At 42.2% G+C, this 19,713-nt stretch overlaps 1 protein-coding gene across 2 annotated transcripts in view; it reads left to right on the forward strand.

Moving 5' to 3' along the window:
• The window catches only part of Sema5a (semaphorin 5A), a 480,974-nt gene that overhangs the window by 209,231 nt on the left and 252,030 nt on the right, over positions 1-19,713 (forward strand). The gene's annotated exons all lie outside the window — the stretch shown is intronic.

The following is a 19,713-nucleotide window of genomic DNA, read 5'->3' on the forward strand; positions in this document are numbered from 1 at the left end:
GGAATCCATTGTTGTCTGAGATTTGCTTTCAGTGTGGTAGGGTCCCTTAACTGATGGGTACACTCACTTTTCTGTTCTCTGATAGAAGATATGGAAGGTCTTCATGGCCTGGGCACTTGACAGTTCACAATGGGGAAAGAAAAACAAAACAAAAACCACGCCTCTGCCCTCAGCATGCCTCTAGTATCAGCTCCAAAAAGACATTTCCTTTCCTTACCTCATTTCAGGAGCTTTTCACTAGCTTTCAAGTTTGGTATCTCAGATTTCTTATATAGACGTGAAATATGAACAATACTCTAAGGCCTGCATTTATCGATTTGTATCTGTCTCACACCTGTCAAAATATTTTGAAGCAAATTCAGGATATCACATAGTTTTATCTATATTTCAATTTGTAGCTATTAATGAAAAGAACCTGATGGTATTATTGATACACCAGATGTGGAAAAGCTCCTCAGTGAACATTTTCCTAAAACTATGAAGTACATGGTCTCATGAGGATGTGAGTTCTGTTGGGTCAAAACAGTACAGTTTTCTTGGATGGATTTTGAATGTCTTTACTGTTTTATGACATTTTTTTTTTTTTCATTTTCCATGAGAAAGTTTTTTAAAGAAATAGAATTACTCACCTAGTCTGGTTTCTCTTCACTGCATCCTGATTGCGTCATTTGAGTTTTCATGTGTCCCGTATAGTCCTGTAATTCTGAAGTGACATGTATCCTGATAAGACTCTCGCTGTGGAGCAGTGTCCAATGGGCAGTTGGCAGTTCTTTACAGGCACTGGCTATTGGGAGAAAACCTCAGCTGTTCTAGTTTTACTGTATTTTCTTCATCTAATAGAAAGTTCCTATAAACCAGCTGTCCTCCGGATCCCTGAACACCACCACAGCACAGCTGGAAGAGGAGAGGCACGGGCAAGGCCTCCGCTACTACTGCAGCCTTTGTTGCGTTTTGTTTTTACTCTGATAACAGGGTTCCCTGACATCTAGTTCTTCATCCATCCATTTGAGAAGCTGTGTGTTCTCTTCTTGGTTCTTACTCTTCTGATTGACTTCATTTCAATACAAGACTTTTAATATAATTGGTTGATTTTAATTCATTGCTACTTTGGGGGGGGGGTACTGGGATGTTAGAAAGACAAGCTTTCAGCCTAGAAAAAAAAACCTTGGGGTTCTGTTCTGAGCTCAGTGAGAACTTTCAGTCTCTTGGATCAAAGATACTCCTAGTCTCTGACCTACTTCCTCATGTAGCTCTAGAAACTGTCCTTTATGGTTGCTCGGAGCATTAGCAGTTAGGGCTCTTTAGTGAACAGCACTAAGGAAATCATGTATAAAAAGAAACCCTATGAACTGAGAAGTCTAAGTCATCTCTAGGTTCTAGGGCCTTAACCTTACTTTCTGTTTCTTTCTGCCATTCACAGAAAATTTGCACTACTGCAGGGCAACACCCATTCCTTTTCCTTTTACACTGTGCATGCCCCAACACCCCGTCACTACAGGGCATACCTAACCTCTCCATCATTACAGTGTGTGCCCACCACTCCATCATTACACTGTGTGCCCACCACTCCATCATTACAGTGTGTGCCCACCACTCCATCATTACAGTGTGTGCCCACCACTCCATCATTACACTGTGTGCCCACCACTCCATCATTACACCTGTGTGCCCACCACTCCATCATTACACGGTGGTGCCCACCACTCCATCATTACACTGTGTGCCCACCACTCCATCATTACAGTGTGTGCCCACCACTCCATCATTACACTGTGTGCCCACCACTCCATCATTACACTGTGTGCCCACCACTCCATCATTACACTGTGTGCCCACCACTCCATCATTACACTGTGTGCCCACCACTCCATCATTACACTGTGTGCCCACCACTCCATCATTACACTGTGTGCCCACCACTCCATCATTACACTGTGTGCCACCACTCCATCATTACAGTGTGTGCCCACCACTCCATCATTACAATGTGTGCCCACCACTCCATCATTACAGTGTGTTGCCCACCACTCCATCATTACACTGTGTGCCCACCACTCCATCATTACACTGTGTTGCCCACCACTCCATCATTACAGTGTGTGCCCACCACTCCATCATTACACTGTATTGCCCACCACTCCATCATTACACTGTGTGCCCACACTCCATCATTACAGTGTGTGCCCACCACTCCATCATTACACTGTGTGCCCACCACTCCATCATTACAGTGTGTGCCCACCACTCCATCATTACACTGTGTGCCCACCACTCCATCATTACACTGTGTGCCCACCACTCCATCATTACACTGTGTGCCCACCACTCCATCATTACAGTGTGTGCCCACCTCATCATACACTGTGTTGGCCCACCACTCCATCATTACACTGTGTGCCACCACTCCATCATTACAGCTGGTGCCACAACTCCATCATTACACTGTGTGCCCCACACTCCATCATTACACTGTTGTGCCCACAACTCCATCATTACAGTGTGTGCCCACCACTCCATCATTACACTGTGTGGCCCACCACTTCCATCATTACAGTGTGTGCCCACCACTCATCATTACACTGTGTGCCCACCCACTCCAGCATTTACACTGGGTGACCCCACTCCATCATTACAGTGTGTCCCACCACTCCTCATTACACTGTGTGCCCCACCACTCCATCATTACAGTGTTTTTCCCACACACTCCATCATTACAGTGTGTGCCACCACTCCATCCATTACAGTGTGTGCCACCCACTTCCATCACTTACAGTGTGTGCCCACAACTCCCATCATTACAGTGTGTGCCCACCACCTTCCATCATTACACTGTGTGCCCACCAAATCCATCATTACAGTGTGTGCCCACCACTCCATCATTACACTGTGTGCCCACCACTCCATCATTACAGTGTGTGCCCACCACTCCATCATTACACTGTGTGCCCCACCACTCCATCATTACAGTGTGTGCCCACCACTCCATCATTACACTGTGTGCCCACCACTCCATCATTACACTGTGTGCCCACCACTCCATCATTACACTGTGTGCCCACCACTCCATCATTACAGTGTGTGCCCACCACTCCATCATTACACTGTGTGCCCACCACTCCATCATTACACTGTGTGCCCACCACTCCATCATTACAGTGTGTTCCCACCACTCCATCATTACAGTGAGTGCCCACCACTCCATCATTACAGTGTGTGCCCACCACTCCATCATTACAGTGTGTGCCCACCACTCCATATTAACAGTGTGTGGCCCACCACTCCATCATTACCGTGTTGCCCACCACTCCATCATTACAGTGGTGCCCACCACTCCATCATTAAAGTGTGTGCCACCACGCATCATAGTGTGCCCCACTCCATCATTACAGTGTGTTCCCACCACTCCATCATTACAGTGAGTGCCCACCACTCCATCATTACAGTGTGTGCCCACCACTCCATCATTACAGTGTGTTCCCACCACTCCATCTTTACAGTGTGTTCCCACCACTCCATCATTACACTGTGTGCCCACCACTCCATCATTACAGTGTGTTCCCACCACTCCATCATTACAGTGTGTGCCCACCACTCCATCATTACAGTGTGTGCCCACCACTCCATCATTACACTGTGTGCCCACCACTCCATCATTACACTGTGTGCCCACCACTCCATCATTACACTGTGTGCCCACCACTCCATCATTACCATGTGTGTCCCCACAACTCTGTCATTTCTATAGCAGCAGCTCCATGCAACCCTAATTCCTGGGAGTCATTAAGACCCCTTTAAGATATTTTTTCTTCTTTTCTTTGGGTTTAGAGTGTGTAATTCATTGAGGAACTAAAGCCAACCTACCACTTTAGAGTCCTAAGAAGCCATCTCATTCTGTATAGTTTAGCAGCAACCCTGAACTCAGTTTATTTCAGTTCCTATATTTTCTTTTGTTTTTTTCAGAGAATGAAAGTAAAATATAAGGAATGAGACTGTTCACAGAAATCTGTCCTTTCCGTATGTTTTCTACATTGGCTTCCCTCTCTACATTTAAATAAGGCTTTACATATAAGTGGGATTTTGTTCTTTCATATGTGAAAGATGCACATATCCATATACATAGAAATACAGACGAAGCTGGTAATCATTCATAAAAGGTGGTGGGTATGCAACTTGGCATTATGTAGTAAGCCTGGCACCAGAGTGTATAATTTATCCCAGTGTTCTTACTGTGGTGCAGCTCTCTGCTGTGATGTGCTTCAGCCCTGGCAACAAGCCATCAGTGAGAGAGATGCCTTGGAAGTGATTTCAAGGACTGGGGAATTAGGTTAAAGGGTAAAAGTGCCTGGGTGGTTTGGCTGGATGTTTCAGATTCTGTCTTATGAAGGCAGCACTGCCTGAGGATTTGTTCCCAGCTGCCTTGCAAGCCGAGTATGCTGTCAGGGCTTTGGATGTGAGTCCACCCCACAGTTCATCACTGACATCTCAGAGCATTGTAAATAATCTTCTCTCCTAGCACTAGGCAAAGAACCCATCACTGAGTAACTTCCCCACCTCCAAGTTGCCTGTTTTTAGATTTGGGTGAACATGTAACACACATTTAATGAGACCCTATTACCAACATCTTTGCTAAATTTTGATTTCATAGAGGCCAAGGTCCAGGCTCTGAGAACCAAAGGGTCCTCACATCATGCTGTGTTAGATGTCTGTGTCATGCGCTTGGAACCCAGGAGAGGACCATGCAAATCAGGTAACCACAGCCCTGGACCATTTATGGAAGGTAGAAGGAAATGCTTATGGCAGAGCTGAGTCCCGGATGGCTGTCAGAAGAAGTTTATGTTCCTGGTGAAGGGGCATACATTCCAGAGAAAGGAAATGAGCAACAATTAGTGATGAAGTGGGGAAAGGTGTGTCACGGGTCCTGGAAAATACACAGTACTGAGTGAGTCACAAGATCCCCACTAGGTGAAAGGAAAGGAGGTGAAGTGGTTCTCATCGTGAGGCCTTAGATACGCATGGCATGGAGAGATGTCTGAAGATGACACTCTACTGGGACAAGAAAAGTATTGTAGCCATCAGGCAAGCCCATTCACCAGCTGCTGCTGGGATCAAAGGCAGCAAGAATGGGAAACTGAGGTCTGGATGGTAACACAAGTACAGGAAAGCAGAAATTAGAGAGAGCTGTGGCTGATGATCTAATGGATTGAGGGCCCAAGAGAAGCTCTGTTACTATCGAGGATCTTTGGTCTTCATTCCAAATATGGTCAACACGGGAGGCAGATGTGAGGGGCATAGTAACTTTGGACTAAGAAGCCTGCAGTCCTGTGAGCCCCAAAAGGAAGGATCTTGCTGAGTGCAGCACACTGCAGATCTCAGTGAGGGATTCTTTTAAAGACAGGGATGGCCGTGAAAGTCTGATGGTGCAGTGTTCAGTTCAGTATGGGCTGGAAAGCAGAGGGCTCATCTTGTCTTGCTTTGCCTGAGCCTTTTCTTTTAGTGTTGATGGAAAAGCTGGGCAATTGGTGCCCACTCCTGCATTTCTCTCAGTGGTGATGGATCTGGGTATTGCTTTCCTAGGGCTGTTGCAAAATTACTGCCAACTGGGTAATTTCTCTCTGTCTTGTCTCACGGTGTGCTAGCCAGCAGTCCCCTGTGATGATGTGAATGAAGCTGTGCTCTCTCTGATGACTCTACAGACTTGTTTCTTGTGCTCAGCTGCAGTCATCTGTGCCTGCCTTGGTTTACAGTTGTATTGTCCAGTCTCCTAGGTTATACGCTCTCTACAATTTCCCTGTGTATCTTTCTGTCTTGTTCTGTGTCACATTGTGTTAGCGCCAATCCAAATCCACTATCACCTGGTCTCCAACTGTTCTTCTGGAAAAGCGATTTTAAAACTGTGGCACATCCACAGGTGATTTTTGTTTAAGACTCAAGGGAATTGTGTGGGTTCAGCACAGCCTATATGGTGTTGCCTAATCAGGGCTGTGTTGGGGGAGAAAGTACATTTCTTGTAAAGATAAATTTCACGTAGAAGATTCACACATTTCACGTCAAAATAAATGTGTGAATCTAAAGAGAGAAACATGTTAGTTGTGCAGGGGCAGGAAGACAGGAAATAGCTTTGAAATGAGCATTATTGAGTAATCCTTTAGTGAGGATGGGAAGAAGCCAGGTGAAGGAAGAGGCTAAAGAAAGAAAAGAGAGGGGGAGAGAATCAGTGTGGCCAAGCCATTATGCTGCAGGAGTGGGGGAGGTCCCGGGAACAGGTGAGAGGTTAGCTGGTAGGAAGCAGATTCCACCTCCACTGAGATAGACTGAAGGGAAGGAGCCAAGCACCCAGCATGCAGGAGGGAGAGTGGGTTGAGGTGGGGTGGGAGTTCCTGGGTAGTAGACAGGTGATACCCAAGAGACTGGGGGCTCTCGAAAGGAAGTGATGCTCCAAACAAAGGATGAAGCTGCTGAGAAAACACATAAAAGATTCTCTGTGGACGTTAAGAGCCCTCAGAATAGCTCGTGTTGGAGCTGCCAGTTGGTCACTTTATCACACGAACTTTTTTTTCCCTGTAATGTAGGACCAACTGTGTGTTAAAGATTGAGAAACTGTCCTAAACCACTAACAAGGGTGAAGGAATTGGACAGTCTTGTTTAAAGATTTTGATTTCCACATGCTTTCCAACCTAATGATTTAGTGTTATGCTTTGAAAACATTCTGTACAAGAGGCTGTTAGTGAAGCCAGTCATATGCCAAAGCATCACCTTAGTGCCATCAAGCACCTTTTAGCAGCATCTTGATTGGAAGTACCTGTCCAGGCTGAAGATTCTGGCGCAGGCTTGTTTCCCAGCCTCAGGGAAGTACTTGCCACTGTGGGCTTCCCCTCCATCACCCAGGCCTGTGCTTCACGTGCTACAGCTTGCTGTGTTTGACGCCTGCCCCTGTGGCTGCATGCTCCGGAAGATTCATCCATGAGTGTTCAGTGGCCACCTCATAACCTGATCCATTGCCAACACTCCATGTGTGTTGATCTGCTTGTCATTACCCTAAACGTCTGTTCCAATAAGTGGGAGAAATAACGACCCTTCACGCAGCATGTTTCTTAGCGTGCCCACCGAGTCCCGTCACCATCACTGGAATTAGCCTTAAATGTTTCAAGCCTACTTGAGGCAATGGTACCTTATTCTGGTTTTGTTTGTTTATTGATTAAAGCTTACCCAGCATGCCGGCTATGTAGAGCATGTGCTCCCCTGATTGAATTGGACTTACAGCAAGCAATTTACCATTATGCAGAGAGAAAACAACTGATGAGTGAGTCAGTCCATACTCTACAAAGCCTTAGGCCTTAAAATCTCGACTGATTTGGAGCACTTCATCAGGGTCTTTGTTGGAAGCATTTAGCATTAATGCCTAAGATTGCTTCTGCTTGCCGAACTAGGCAGGGCACTATTGATTTCTACTCCTAGGTCTTTGCAATCTTTATTTTTAACCCTTCACTGATCTTGTAGAATGTCTTCCTCCTTACAAGTTTATTGATTGGCCTAAGAATTATTTCAGGATTTATGGAAAAGCTTACAGATGCTTGATAGAGGGTTCTTAATACCTTGCCCCAAGAGCTGGGAAGGACACTAAGGGAAATTGTCTTCTTCAGCCATGATTGTTACTGGCACGAGGCTGGGAGTAGTACCTTATGTGCCCATGGGTCCTTAAGTGGCCAAATGATTTTAAGCTTGGACATTTATTCCTGTATCACAGTAGGGGTAATATTTTTTCATGAAACCTGTAATTTTTTTCTTTTGAATTATGTAATTATTTCAAATCATATTTATGCATGTATTAGAAGCATAGCTTTGTCAGATGATGAGAAAAATACTGAGCACGTTTTTAATATGCTGCCACTTTATTGTGCTTGGTGACTGGGAGGCTCGGGCCCTCCTCCCTGAGAGCCACTTCCTGCTCCTTCGCATGATGCTGAACCCTTGATGCCCTTGAGTTCCTAATGCCCTTGTTACCTGCCATTTCTATACATGCTCACCCCTCCTCCCACTCTTCCCTTGACTTATGCATAGAGTATTCTCCTGCTGGTACTGGCTGGCCTGCCATCTCCTCGTGTTATGACTACATGTGTCCCATGAGTTCATGGTTGTCCCACAGGTACACATGTGTTCCCTTGCTCCCTGGATTCCATGTGATTGTCTCTGGCGCCACATTTTCATGGGTCCACGCCTCCTATGTCCCATGGCCTCATGTCTGTCTCCTGGCTCTCAGAGCTCCATTTTTTCTTGACTCTGTTTTCTATGGCTTATTGCATATTCCATGGTTCTGTTCATGGCTTACAACTCCTAATATGACCATCCACACTATGTTTTTTCTCTGGGTTTTAGGTAGCTGGAGTCTTTACAGATTTTCTTTTTCATACAATATATTTTGATCATATTCTCCCTCCCTCAATTCCTCCCAGGTCTTCTCTACCTACCAAACTTCATGTTCTTTGTTCCCATCTTTCATAAACAAACAAACAAACAAACATACAAACAAACAAACAAACACAAAAGTCAAATAAACAACAAAAAAATCCAATAAAATGAAAAATACCCAAACAAAACATGGCTGCAGTCTTGTATATGGTCATGTGGAGTCAAGGCCTTGTCTAGTCTTAGCCTCACTTGTAAAATCCAGTGCTCTTGTTTCCAGGAGAGGGGCTGGCACAGACAGCTTTGAGAACACCTACAAAATCCTTCAAGTGTCATAAGCCTAAAATGGATAAGCCAGCAGTGAAGCTACTTACAGTATGCATGGCTGTACAGCCTCAGGCCTAGCAGAGTGGCTCTTAGAAGTGGTGCCGGCTGGATAATGGTGCTCTATTCTCTAGAAGGAGAAGTTAGCAATTGCATTTAGTTTAAATGTATCACAGTAATTAATGCTCATAATATTTCTATACATATGGGAATAGTGATAGACGCTTTCATTCCTTGCAGCTCTGGAGGCTGAGGCAAAAGAATTAAATGTTTAAGAATTGAATGTTTTGCTTCATAGGATAACTCCAACTAACCAACATCTGTAACACAGCAGTTTCATATGAAGTGAAGTAAAATATGACAAGAGTCTATTCGTTTGTCCTCTGTTTGTCCTCTGATGTCAGCACAGGACATACGTGTTTACTTAGAGCAGGACCCATCACTAGGGATCCCTAAGAAGTCGTCCTTCATCCCAGGGATATGTTGTCCTTTGTGATCATGTGCAGTATGGAAAGCCTGATGTGACATAATGCCAAACTTGCAAAGTCCAAGGTGCAAAGCAACTTGCAAATGGAGCCTCTGAGGTGTAAGCGCTCTGTCCACTGGTTGTGCTGGAGCCATTTGGAAAGCATTTCTGATTTGAAAATGTCACTGGTGTTCTGCCTGGAGAACGGAGTGTGCGAAAGTATGCAACTGGTCAACCCCAGTGCATGAGTCACAGCTATGAGAACTCGGAGGCCTCGGATGGAAGTGCTACTGTGGGCTCATCCCTTTAGTTTCAAAGATACTGATAATTTTCATGTTGCTTCGCATTTTATGGCCCCCGGTGAGTAACTGCTTAGTCCAAGCATCTGTATTCAATTTGAAGACACAATTTGAAGGATGTTTGGCTACTTCCTATCAACTAGGAAAAAGTTTAGACTTTTATGGTCTCCAACAGACTGCTCCGTAGGTGAAGTTATTCTACATGGTCAAACACACACTAGCGTGGATGAAGACTGTATAATGCTGTCATCAGGGTTCTGATTTAGAATGCCTTCCTTTGACTTGGACTCATCATTGCATTTTATTTATCTTTAAGCATATTCTGGACTTTCTAAACAGTAGGTGGGCACTTTGTTTCCCATACTAAGGATTAAAAACAGCTTTCTCATTCTGTATAAGGTGGGAGCTGGCGATAAATGCAGAGTAAGTTTTAATTAGATAGTACTTTCTTGGATCCTGTCATTTTTCTCATAATAGCCAAGCAAAATAAGCAACTATGGTTACAATTGAGAGGCAAAGCTCTATTCCGCTGTGCACACAACAGTGCTGGAATGTATGTGTTACCAAAGGGACAAGGGAAAGGCTTGCTACTTGCTAACCATCACTAGCATGCTTTCTAATTCAATCAGTACTTACACTTTTATTTTCTTTAGTTTTAGTCTGTCCATATTAAATGATGGAGAGCCATGAAATGAACTCAAAGTTTAAGAAACATTCAGTTTCTATTTTCTAATCCCAGGTCCCTCTTCCAGGCAGGAATTGTCCCTATTCATAACCAAGCACAATACTTAGCTCATGATGACATTCAGAATGACGATGTGTGCTCTACAGCCAAGTGGACTGGTTCCTCCTATTTCAGCCTCAATGAAGATTTGTGCTGATATTTGACCGTTCCCACCTTGGAAGTGATTCTGGACAATGTGTTAGACAGAAGACAAAGCCTATTAGCTGAGGTCAATGAAGCGAGACCCTGATGCCCAGTGCGGCCTGGCCAAGTGCTTCTGGTGGCCATCAGGCGGTGATTAACGATTATCTTCCTTGTTGGTAGTTTTGATTTTTATTCCACTCGGTGCTCTGGTTTTAGCATGGGGAGCATTTTAGCCTCTGTTTATTTGAAGATAAAAGGAGAGGCCCATTTCATTAATAATTCAATCAATATTTAGTGAGTGTATGTTATGTGCTGGAAATAGTTTTAGCCACTGGGGTTATCCCAGTCAGCAAAGTAGAGATAAGTCCTGGCCCACACTGAATTTCTGCTCTATTAGGGAGACAGCCAATAATAAGCTGATATTGAGTGGGCTCCCTGGTGTAACTGAGAGAATGTAAAGCAGTGATGGGTAAAAAGGAGGGGTTCGCGGCTGTCACCATGGTAACTAGGTGTATCAGATGGTTTCTCTTTGCTTCTTGGCCCCAGCCTGATCTTTTCTTCTATTTCGGCATTATATAAAACTGACAGGTAGTTATTGTGCACATTTGTGTGCTCTGTGAAGTTAGAAAATCCACAGCGTGGGATTAACAGTCTCCTCTGCTTAAATACTTACCATGTCTCTGTGCTACAAACCTTGGGGCATGAGTCTTCATTCCTTCTTTATACAATACATGGCACTTTGTTGGCCACCTCTTTTTTGTCCTGCTCTGGGTGCTGATGAGGGCGTTAGCCACATGGCTCAGGCTTCCTTCCTTTGGGGTTCCTTCTAAGATTTGTGACTAGTATAGGGTACCAACAGAACCTGAAGGGGCTAGAGGGACACAGCCTGTTGTTTCCAGCTGCAGGCTGATCCCAGGCTCCACAGTTCCCATGTGGGTCGCAGCTCCTAAAAAACACCAGCAGAGACAGACTTAAAAGTTCCTGGTCTATTGGGATCATTAATCATTTTGGCTCTTAATCTTAGAGAGATTAACACTATGTGGAAGATGATATAATTTTTTGAGATTTCAAAGGACCACGTGATCTGCTATGCTAAGGATGGACTGGATTTCATGTGGGTGGATGGGTACAGAGAGGGGAGAGTAGGTAGGTAGTGGTGACTAATCTTAGCTGGAGATGGTGTCAGCTTCGTTAGGCTATTGGTGGTAAGTGTGAGGAGCAGTGATAATGTTTATTTGGGACGTAGAATTAAAAAGGGCTGGTTTTTAGATCATATATGTGCTGTAAGAGAAGAGGAGGCAGAATTGACTCTAACCTTTTCTTTTTGAGCCACACAATTGTTGAATGTGGGTAGAGATTTCAGAAGAGACATTGTGTGAAGAGTTTCGGGCCTAAGTAAGCATTTAATAAGTTAAATTCAAGGTGTTCTACACTCACCTGGAGTTCTGAAGAAGAATCTTAGCTGGAGATAAACTGCGGGAGGTATTTGTGATTTCAAGTCTTAATAGTGGCCAAGAGACCTAGGGAAAAGGATGTAGATGCAATTGAGAACAGTTGGTGTGAGTAGACCCTGGTTAAGTCAGAGAATAGATTTCGGAGAGATGAGGCAGCAGGTAAGGTGAGTAAGCATGACTGGGCACTTTCCACCGTGCTACCCACTGGAGACATGGCTCTCAGCATGAGGAAGCAGGAGGGCGAAGCTGGTTGCCAGGCAGTAAAGAGCCCTGAGTGCTCAAGGACCCCAAAGTCTCAAAGCCTGGATGGGTCTACCTACACAGAGGAGCCCTTCTGCAGATGAATGGCTTTCAACTATTTTAGGTGGCAATGGTCAGGCATTTATTTTTATTTGTAAATTTCCCAAGAATGTTTGGCTTCCTACTCTTTAAGAAACAGTGTCATACTGAAGTTGGTATAGAGAAAACAATAAATCTCAAGTGTTTGGCCTAGGCACTTAATGTCATTTTTACCTTGCTCTTGAGAGGTGTATAAAAAAATACTCCTAGGAAATGAAGAGTTAGACTTACGTTCTGTGTCTTAGCCAGAGCCTGAACTTGTGCAATTGACATAAGAGTTCTATTTGACCATTTATACTGCAACTTAAGTGTTGAGGTTTATTGCAAGAACGAAACAAGACTGAGTGTGCTTGTGTACATGTGAAAGTCCACTAAGATATGACACCTGTATACTCATCACTGAAAGCAGGAAGTTGATCCCACATGGGGTCATATAGCTCTCTTCAGTGTAAGAAGTTTAGAAAATTGTGAGATTCAGTAAATTGTGAACAGATCACTGATGATGAGAAAGAGAAAATGGAGAATTGAGTTTGTCTTAATGATTTTTCTATGTTCATTTCAATGTTAATTACTCTAAAATACGAAGATATGTTGGGGATTTCTCATTTCAAGATTAAAGAGAAAATATATAATTATTGCATGAGCAGGTCAAGTTAGATTTAAATACCTGAATTTTAAAAAGGACTGGAATAATACAATCACATTTATTTAAATTTAAAACTCATTTGACCTATTTTATTACTTCATTGCAAAGGACAAGTTCTGATTTAAAAGGGCATATTTAAAACAATCAATCATGCAAATAACTAGTCTTCACATTCCATAGTAGGAAAATAAATTCAGAGAGAACACATACATGGGTCAAAGTTTCAACCCAAACCTCAAATTATTTGCTTTGAGAATACAAATAGAAAATGAGGAGTACAAGAAAGTGTGAAGTCCTTATTGTGAGCACGTGGCAGAATTTTAATTATAATACCTAGTATTTGGGAAATTGAGGACAGATTGTCAGAGAACTTCTATAACATTTTTCTCTTGTTTCTCTATGATCTGGTAAACAGATTTTTAAGTTTGGAATTGGAAATTGATGTAGGGACATTACCATTTGGGTGAGATGGCATGTGGGGGCTGACTTAATGTTAGTGCATTATGAACAAAAGGGAAACCTGACAGTGCTAGAAACTAAACTGTGTAGACCATTGGCACCAGGCAGATGACACAATGGGAGTGTGATTACTCAGGAGAAGAAAAATGAAAGTGAGCTGTCTTCAGGATTGAGCCACAACTGAGTGGAAAGCGTGCATAGAGTTTGGACCTCATTAGAGTCAAACTAAAACTCAACTGTATAGCGGCATGAGAAAAACCACATTTGCATTAACCAACAGCTCAGAACAATCACAAGGGAAAATCAGAACTGTTCCCATCAAATTAGCAATAGGAACATCATTTATCCCAATCTGTGGCCTGCATCTTCAGCACTTGTTGCTTTTATCAGTGATTTCATGTGCATATAGGGGTATGTTTTAAAAGGCAAATGAAACTCATGTAAACTGAAGAAACTAAAAAAGTAAAGCACAGAAGGGCTGGAGGGCTGACTCGGTGGGTATAAAGGTTGTTATAGTCACAGGAAGAACCGAGTTCAAATTTCAGAACTTGTGTAAAGCTGCTCATAGCAACTGAAAGCTGCCATCCTATCACTCCTGATGTAAGGAGTGAGGCTGAAACATGGGAATCTGTGGAAGCTCGTGGACCAGCTGGCCTGGACCACAAAACAGTGAACAACAACAAAAAAAAGAGACACCCTGTAGCCAGTAAGGTGCGAGGCAAGGACTGACAACTTAGGCTGTCCTCTGACTTCCATATATGCGTATCCTTACACACACCTATGTGCACATACATACACATATGTTCACACACACACACACATATATATTCAGTACTTACACATATGCACACACACAAACAACACATGCACACACATATGCACACACACACTCACCCCAAACATGAAAAAATAAGCCAGCTAAATGTAAATATAGTAAAAGAAAAGAAAAAAAAAAAGAATATAGGAATTTAAACCATTCTTCCTTAGTAAAACTAGGAAAGTCCTCCACAAATTTCTTACCAAATTTGTGAGAGAAAAATAGAAAAGATATGTTATTTAAAATTAGGAATTCCCAAACAGGCACCAAATTAAAGCCCTAATGGGCAGTAATAGATAGAAAGCAGTAGGCAAAACCCGTCATGCCACAATTTGACAACTTTGGTAAAATTGAAAAATTCTTTGTAAGATACAACTTATAAGTTTCACTAAAGACACTCTCAGTCTCATTCCTTTGGTGGCTGAGGTAGGAGGATCACTTAAGCCCAATGATTTGAGTTTGTCCTATACAACATTGGGATCCCAACTCTATACGCTGTAAAAGAATTAAGTTGATAGTTCAGAATTCCCCAATAAGAAGTTAGGAATTTGAAACAAGAGGATTCCAAGTTCAAGCCCTTTTTTCAAATACAAGGTCAGTGTGTGTATGTACACCATGTCTCAAAGTGAAAAGTAACAGCAGGGCCGGGCTTATATCTAAGTGAGAGAGCACTTGCCTAGCATGTCCAAAGCCCTGGCTTCAATTTCAATACCACAGAAACCACTGGACTAACTTCAAACCCATGTGACTCACGTTGTGGATTTTACTAGAAATTGAAGGAAAAGCTCATCAATTCTACCCCATCTTCAGGAGAACAGAAAGGGGCAGAGTACCTTCGAACTTCCATAAGCCGATGGGGTTGTCTTGACATCAAAGCCAGACAAGTTAGCAAGATGCAAACTCACAAACCACTTAAACAACCGAACTCAGCAATTTTGTAGAAAGGGTGATACATTCAACCATGTTGGTTTCATTCCTTAAATTCAAGAATGGCCAGTATTTCTAAGGTTTATATTTCAGAAGCAAATCAATGCAATTAATACCTTACTTGACTAAAATTATAATAAATTCATCTCAACTGATAAAACGCTTACAATTCCCAATACATATGTAGTAAAGCCAGGGACTAGACATGTTGCTTTGGCAGTTGGAAAGGCACCTATAAAGTTCCCAGAATCTCTCATGGTGGAATGCTTTCCTCACAGAGGACTTTCCTCTTTGGTATTTGTGCTTTCTATTGCCATCAAACAGAATATAAAGCCATAATTAAGTAAGTGAAAATAGATTGGGAAGGAAACATTAAAGCTAAGATTTGTTTTAAAAGATTTCCTATATGGCATATCCTAGCTGATGCTTTTCAAAGCCCTTTGAAGCAAATGAGCTTTTCACAATTTCAAGGTGCAGAGTAAACATAAGGAATTCAATTGCTCTGCAACATAGCATCAAACATTAACAGAAAATCAACTTGAATCATTTCCACTGACATCTAAGAGTGTGGATTTTAAAAAGTGTGTGCAAGTGCGACACATTGTAGTGATAACCCCATCCCCCCAACCACTGGAAAGGTGTAATGTATAGAGATAAGCACACAGTATATGAAACATAAAGCAGCAAGACCACCCTGTGCATTGTGATGCATATGTAGTTGGAAATCAAATAAAAAGCCTTGTGATGCTCTCATTGTAGAAATTAAACGAAGGTTCCTAAACTTTCATGGATATATGTAGGTTCCAACCTGATATATGTATGTTGAATGATTATTAATATTAATATTGATTTATATTATTAGCAATGCCACAGTTCCTCCTTAGCCAGCTATTTACCCAAAAAAACACAAACAAACAAACAAATAACACAGAGAGAGACTAGGATTTAATTAATTAGCCTAGAGCACAATACTTAGAAATGATTACTCCATTGTAAGCCTCCAAGCTAGTATAGCTCCCCCTTTATTCATATTTCCCACTTTATATTGCTGTTTAATCATCTTTTTGGTCTGGTTCATTTCTCTTGATGCTTCTTGGTTCTCTCCTTGTGGCTCCATCTCCTACTTTCTCTTTCTCCACCTCTTGCTGGACCCAGACGTCACATCTGTATTGCTCAGCTCTGGCATTTTATTGGCACAACACTGAACCAATGGTGGTCATTTTACACAAATATGAGACAGAAGGCACTTAGAATAAACACCACAATGAAATTTCTGAATGGAAACCAGATAGTGGGGTAGAGAAATCAGCATTTGAATGAACAAGGGTAAACGGTACACAGTCCCCTATGCCGACATAAGTACTTTTCAAAGATAAAGCAACATGACTGACTCATTTTTGTGAAATTACTATGATGCCACAGTATATTAGACATGCTTTTAGGTTGAAAAAATAATGTGGTGCACACTTCTCTTAACTCAACACACAGTGTGACAAATTCCACATGGTTGATTATGAGATGATATGGAGAGACATGAAATAGAGCCATAGATTTGTTGTCAGTTGATTTATTTTTTTTAATGGTGACCAGTGGTAATTCATTGAAAAAAATAAATGTTACTCTTTAAAAAGTGATAGTGGAAAACTGAGCACACACATAGTCATACACACATACATGCATACAAACCTTGCATATTTATACACATGTATACTCACCATATACTTATGTATTTATATAAAGTGTACTATGAATGCTAAATCAAACAATGTAGGCTGTAGATTTAAATAGCTCAAATTATAGAACTTTTGGGGAAAAACATGAAAAACATTTTAAACTTTGGAATGGGCTAAGATTTCTTAGCTTGATTTTTAAAAATTCCATACCAACAAATTTGATAAGTTTTATTACAACACAATTAGACATATTTGTTTTTCATTAAAACTACTACAAACTCATAATCAAACTAGACACTCAATCAAAATATTTGTGAAGTATATACATACACACACACATGTGAACACACATATCTGTCTACATTTACACATGCACATTTATTGTTTTTTCCCAGTGGTGATAACATGCAATTCTTTCTTTGCTTTGGAGAGCAAATTTTCAGTCGGGAGACCATCGCTTCCAACTCCTTGAGTTTTAAATTGGGCCATGTGGTGATTTGAGTTAGATTCAGGCTTTTGAATACTTGAGCTCTCACTGGTGGCACTGTTTATGGAGGTTGTGTCACTATGCTGGAGGAAATACATTGCTAATCTTGGGGCTTGGGAGTTTATAGCCATGATCCACCACCACTTCCCTCCCTTTGCTCTGTGTTTGTGGTAAAAGGTGTGAACTCTAGGCTTCTTGACCCTACCAATTTGTCCCAAAATTGATTTTTATCCTTCTAGAACTCTCCAAAATAAACTTTTACTTCTAAAGCTACTTGGTTGTGGTGTTATATCAGAGGAACAGAAAAGTAACTAATAAACTAAAAGTGTGACTAATGAGGTGTAGTCTTTTGTGGAGAGCAGTTCCATGTTTGTCTACACTGACAAACATGGCAGCCACTGGCTGCTCTCAGCTGGAGTGACTAAAGCACTGCTACTAACTCGCATAAGGGACCTTTAACTTAACCTCATTCTAATTGTATTAAATTCTAATTACATTAAGTCATCATCAGCTGCTTGTCACCATATTCAGTACTTAGACATATTCTACCAGAACTGTTCTGTGAGCGTTGGTGGGGCTCTTTCTCTCTCAGTGTCTGGGTAGAGGTTTCCGTGTCCTGACATCTCCTCAGTGAGTTGCTTGGAAAGCATCGGATTCATGTTTACAGATTTCGTGACAGAAGGGAGAGTGATTGTTATGTTTGCTGTGAAAGGCTCTCCAACATAAGGGGATTTCCTCACCTCCTCACTGTTAGTGTTGCTTTCTCTAGGGGAAGCATTCATATATTCACTGTTATGTGAAAAAGTCTGATCATTCCCTTGATGGTTTTATTGATCTTAAAGTCAAGAAAATAAATTCAAGGAAAATTTGCAAAGTTGTTAAGTTTGTCCCTGTAAAAAAGCTCCCTCCTCTCCTGCTTGTCAGCTGCTAACACAGTACAATTCTGTATTGAAAATGAGATATATATTGAAATTCTAACAATGTCAATTCTGGAATTTTTATCATAAATGCTTAGTAGAAAATTAAGATCTTATATATATGAAAGATGTTTGATCTTTCATTTTTATGCATTTTCAAATTAATTACCTACTAAGAGATTCACATTTCTCTCTAAAATTAGTACATCTTCTCATTAACTAGCCTCAAAGAATAAAGTATTGGAGTACTAACAGATATTTAATTCATTGATGCAGTATGGGTTAGAAATTCTTGGCCTGAATGCTCTCTGGCTTCTAAGCTATTGTATCAATTTGACCCCTTTTGGCAGAGGCCCACATGTAACTGATGTAACAGCAATCTCAATTCCAGGCACAGAGATGGCCTCTAACTGGGAGAAAGGCGGGCTGTCTGCGCTTAGACCATACTCTCAACAGTGCCATCGGGGTCTCAAGCTCTGTAATTGGCTCAGGAGTGTACATGGGACTGACCCCTGCTTCGTCCTGTCAGTTTAAGTTTGGACGGCTGCTGGAAGCATTTGGAGCCAGCTGTCAGCAGGTATCGAGGCATCTCCAATGTCTTTAGTCATCTCTTTCAAGCCTGAAATCAGAACACAGGCAACCCCCCTATCCCCGCCCCCCCCCCCCCCGGAAACAGAATTATTTACTTAAAAGCGGCCAGAGCTATGATGCATGACTGCCTTTCGGTGGAAGTGGAAAGGAAGTGTCTGGTAAGAAGGACTGGGGAAATTATTTTTATGTTTCCCGAGTCCGATAAACCCGGGGATTGGTGGAGAGAGGGGGTGCAGGACTTTAGGTGCAACCTTTTGTGTGGCAAAATACTCAGAGCTTAAGCACTGTTTAGAATAAAACACAATGGAAGAAAACTGATGGCGATACAACTATTTCACTAAGGATGGAATCAGTACAGGCTTCCGTGGAGCCTTGTCATGCCTCCAGGGCCTCATAGCGCCTCTAGCATCCCCCGCTCAGTGTGGTCTTCATTGAACAATGTCCATCCTTGTAACGTTACAGCGCTATTGTTCATCTTGGTTGTTACGTCTGGGGGAACCCTGTCCATGGTCTTCTCTGGACGAAGTCTTCAGACTTGCTCGTATACCAACCCTGTCTGTTAACAGACTGGTCTCTTTTATCAAAGAAAAAAATTATTCTGAGGCCCCTCAGCTTGTCTCACACAGCCTAGCCTTGTGTTTGCCTGTGTGTTTTCTGGTGTGCCTGCTTGGTGAATGTCCATACAGAGCGTCTTTATGCCTCATGGAATACAGCCATCTCCCTTTTTGTATCTGAACCCTGGTGGGCCTGTAAAGAACACTGAACCTTCCATTTCACACAGGATTTTTCCTGAGAAGACTGTTTAGTCCACTTTTGCTAAATGACTGGCCAGACACTCAATTAACCAGACCCAGAAAGCAACCCAAGCAGACGATTCTCAATCAAATGTGGGACACCATCAAGGAAAGCAGTAATTTCCCATTCTTGTGTTTTATGTGAAAAAACAAGTACAGAATGACTGGAAATTCCAGTGAGTAGACCTGACCACCTGGGGAGAAAAGAGCTAGCAGTGGGTGCTTTTTGGTGCCCTGTGAAAGGGATAA

This window comes from Acomys russatus, chromosome 9, assembly GCF_903995435.1.
Source record: "Acomys russatus chromosome 9, mAcoRus1.1, whole genome shotgun sequence".
Lineage (NCBI taxonomy): Eukaryota > Metazoa > Chordata > Mammalia > Rodentia > Muridae > Acomys > Acomys russatus.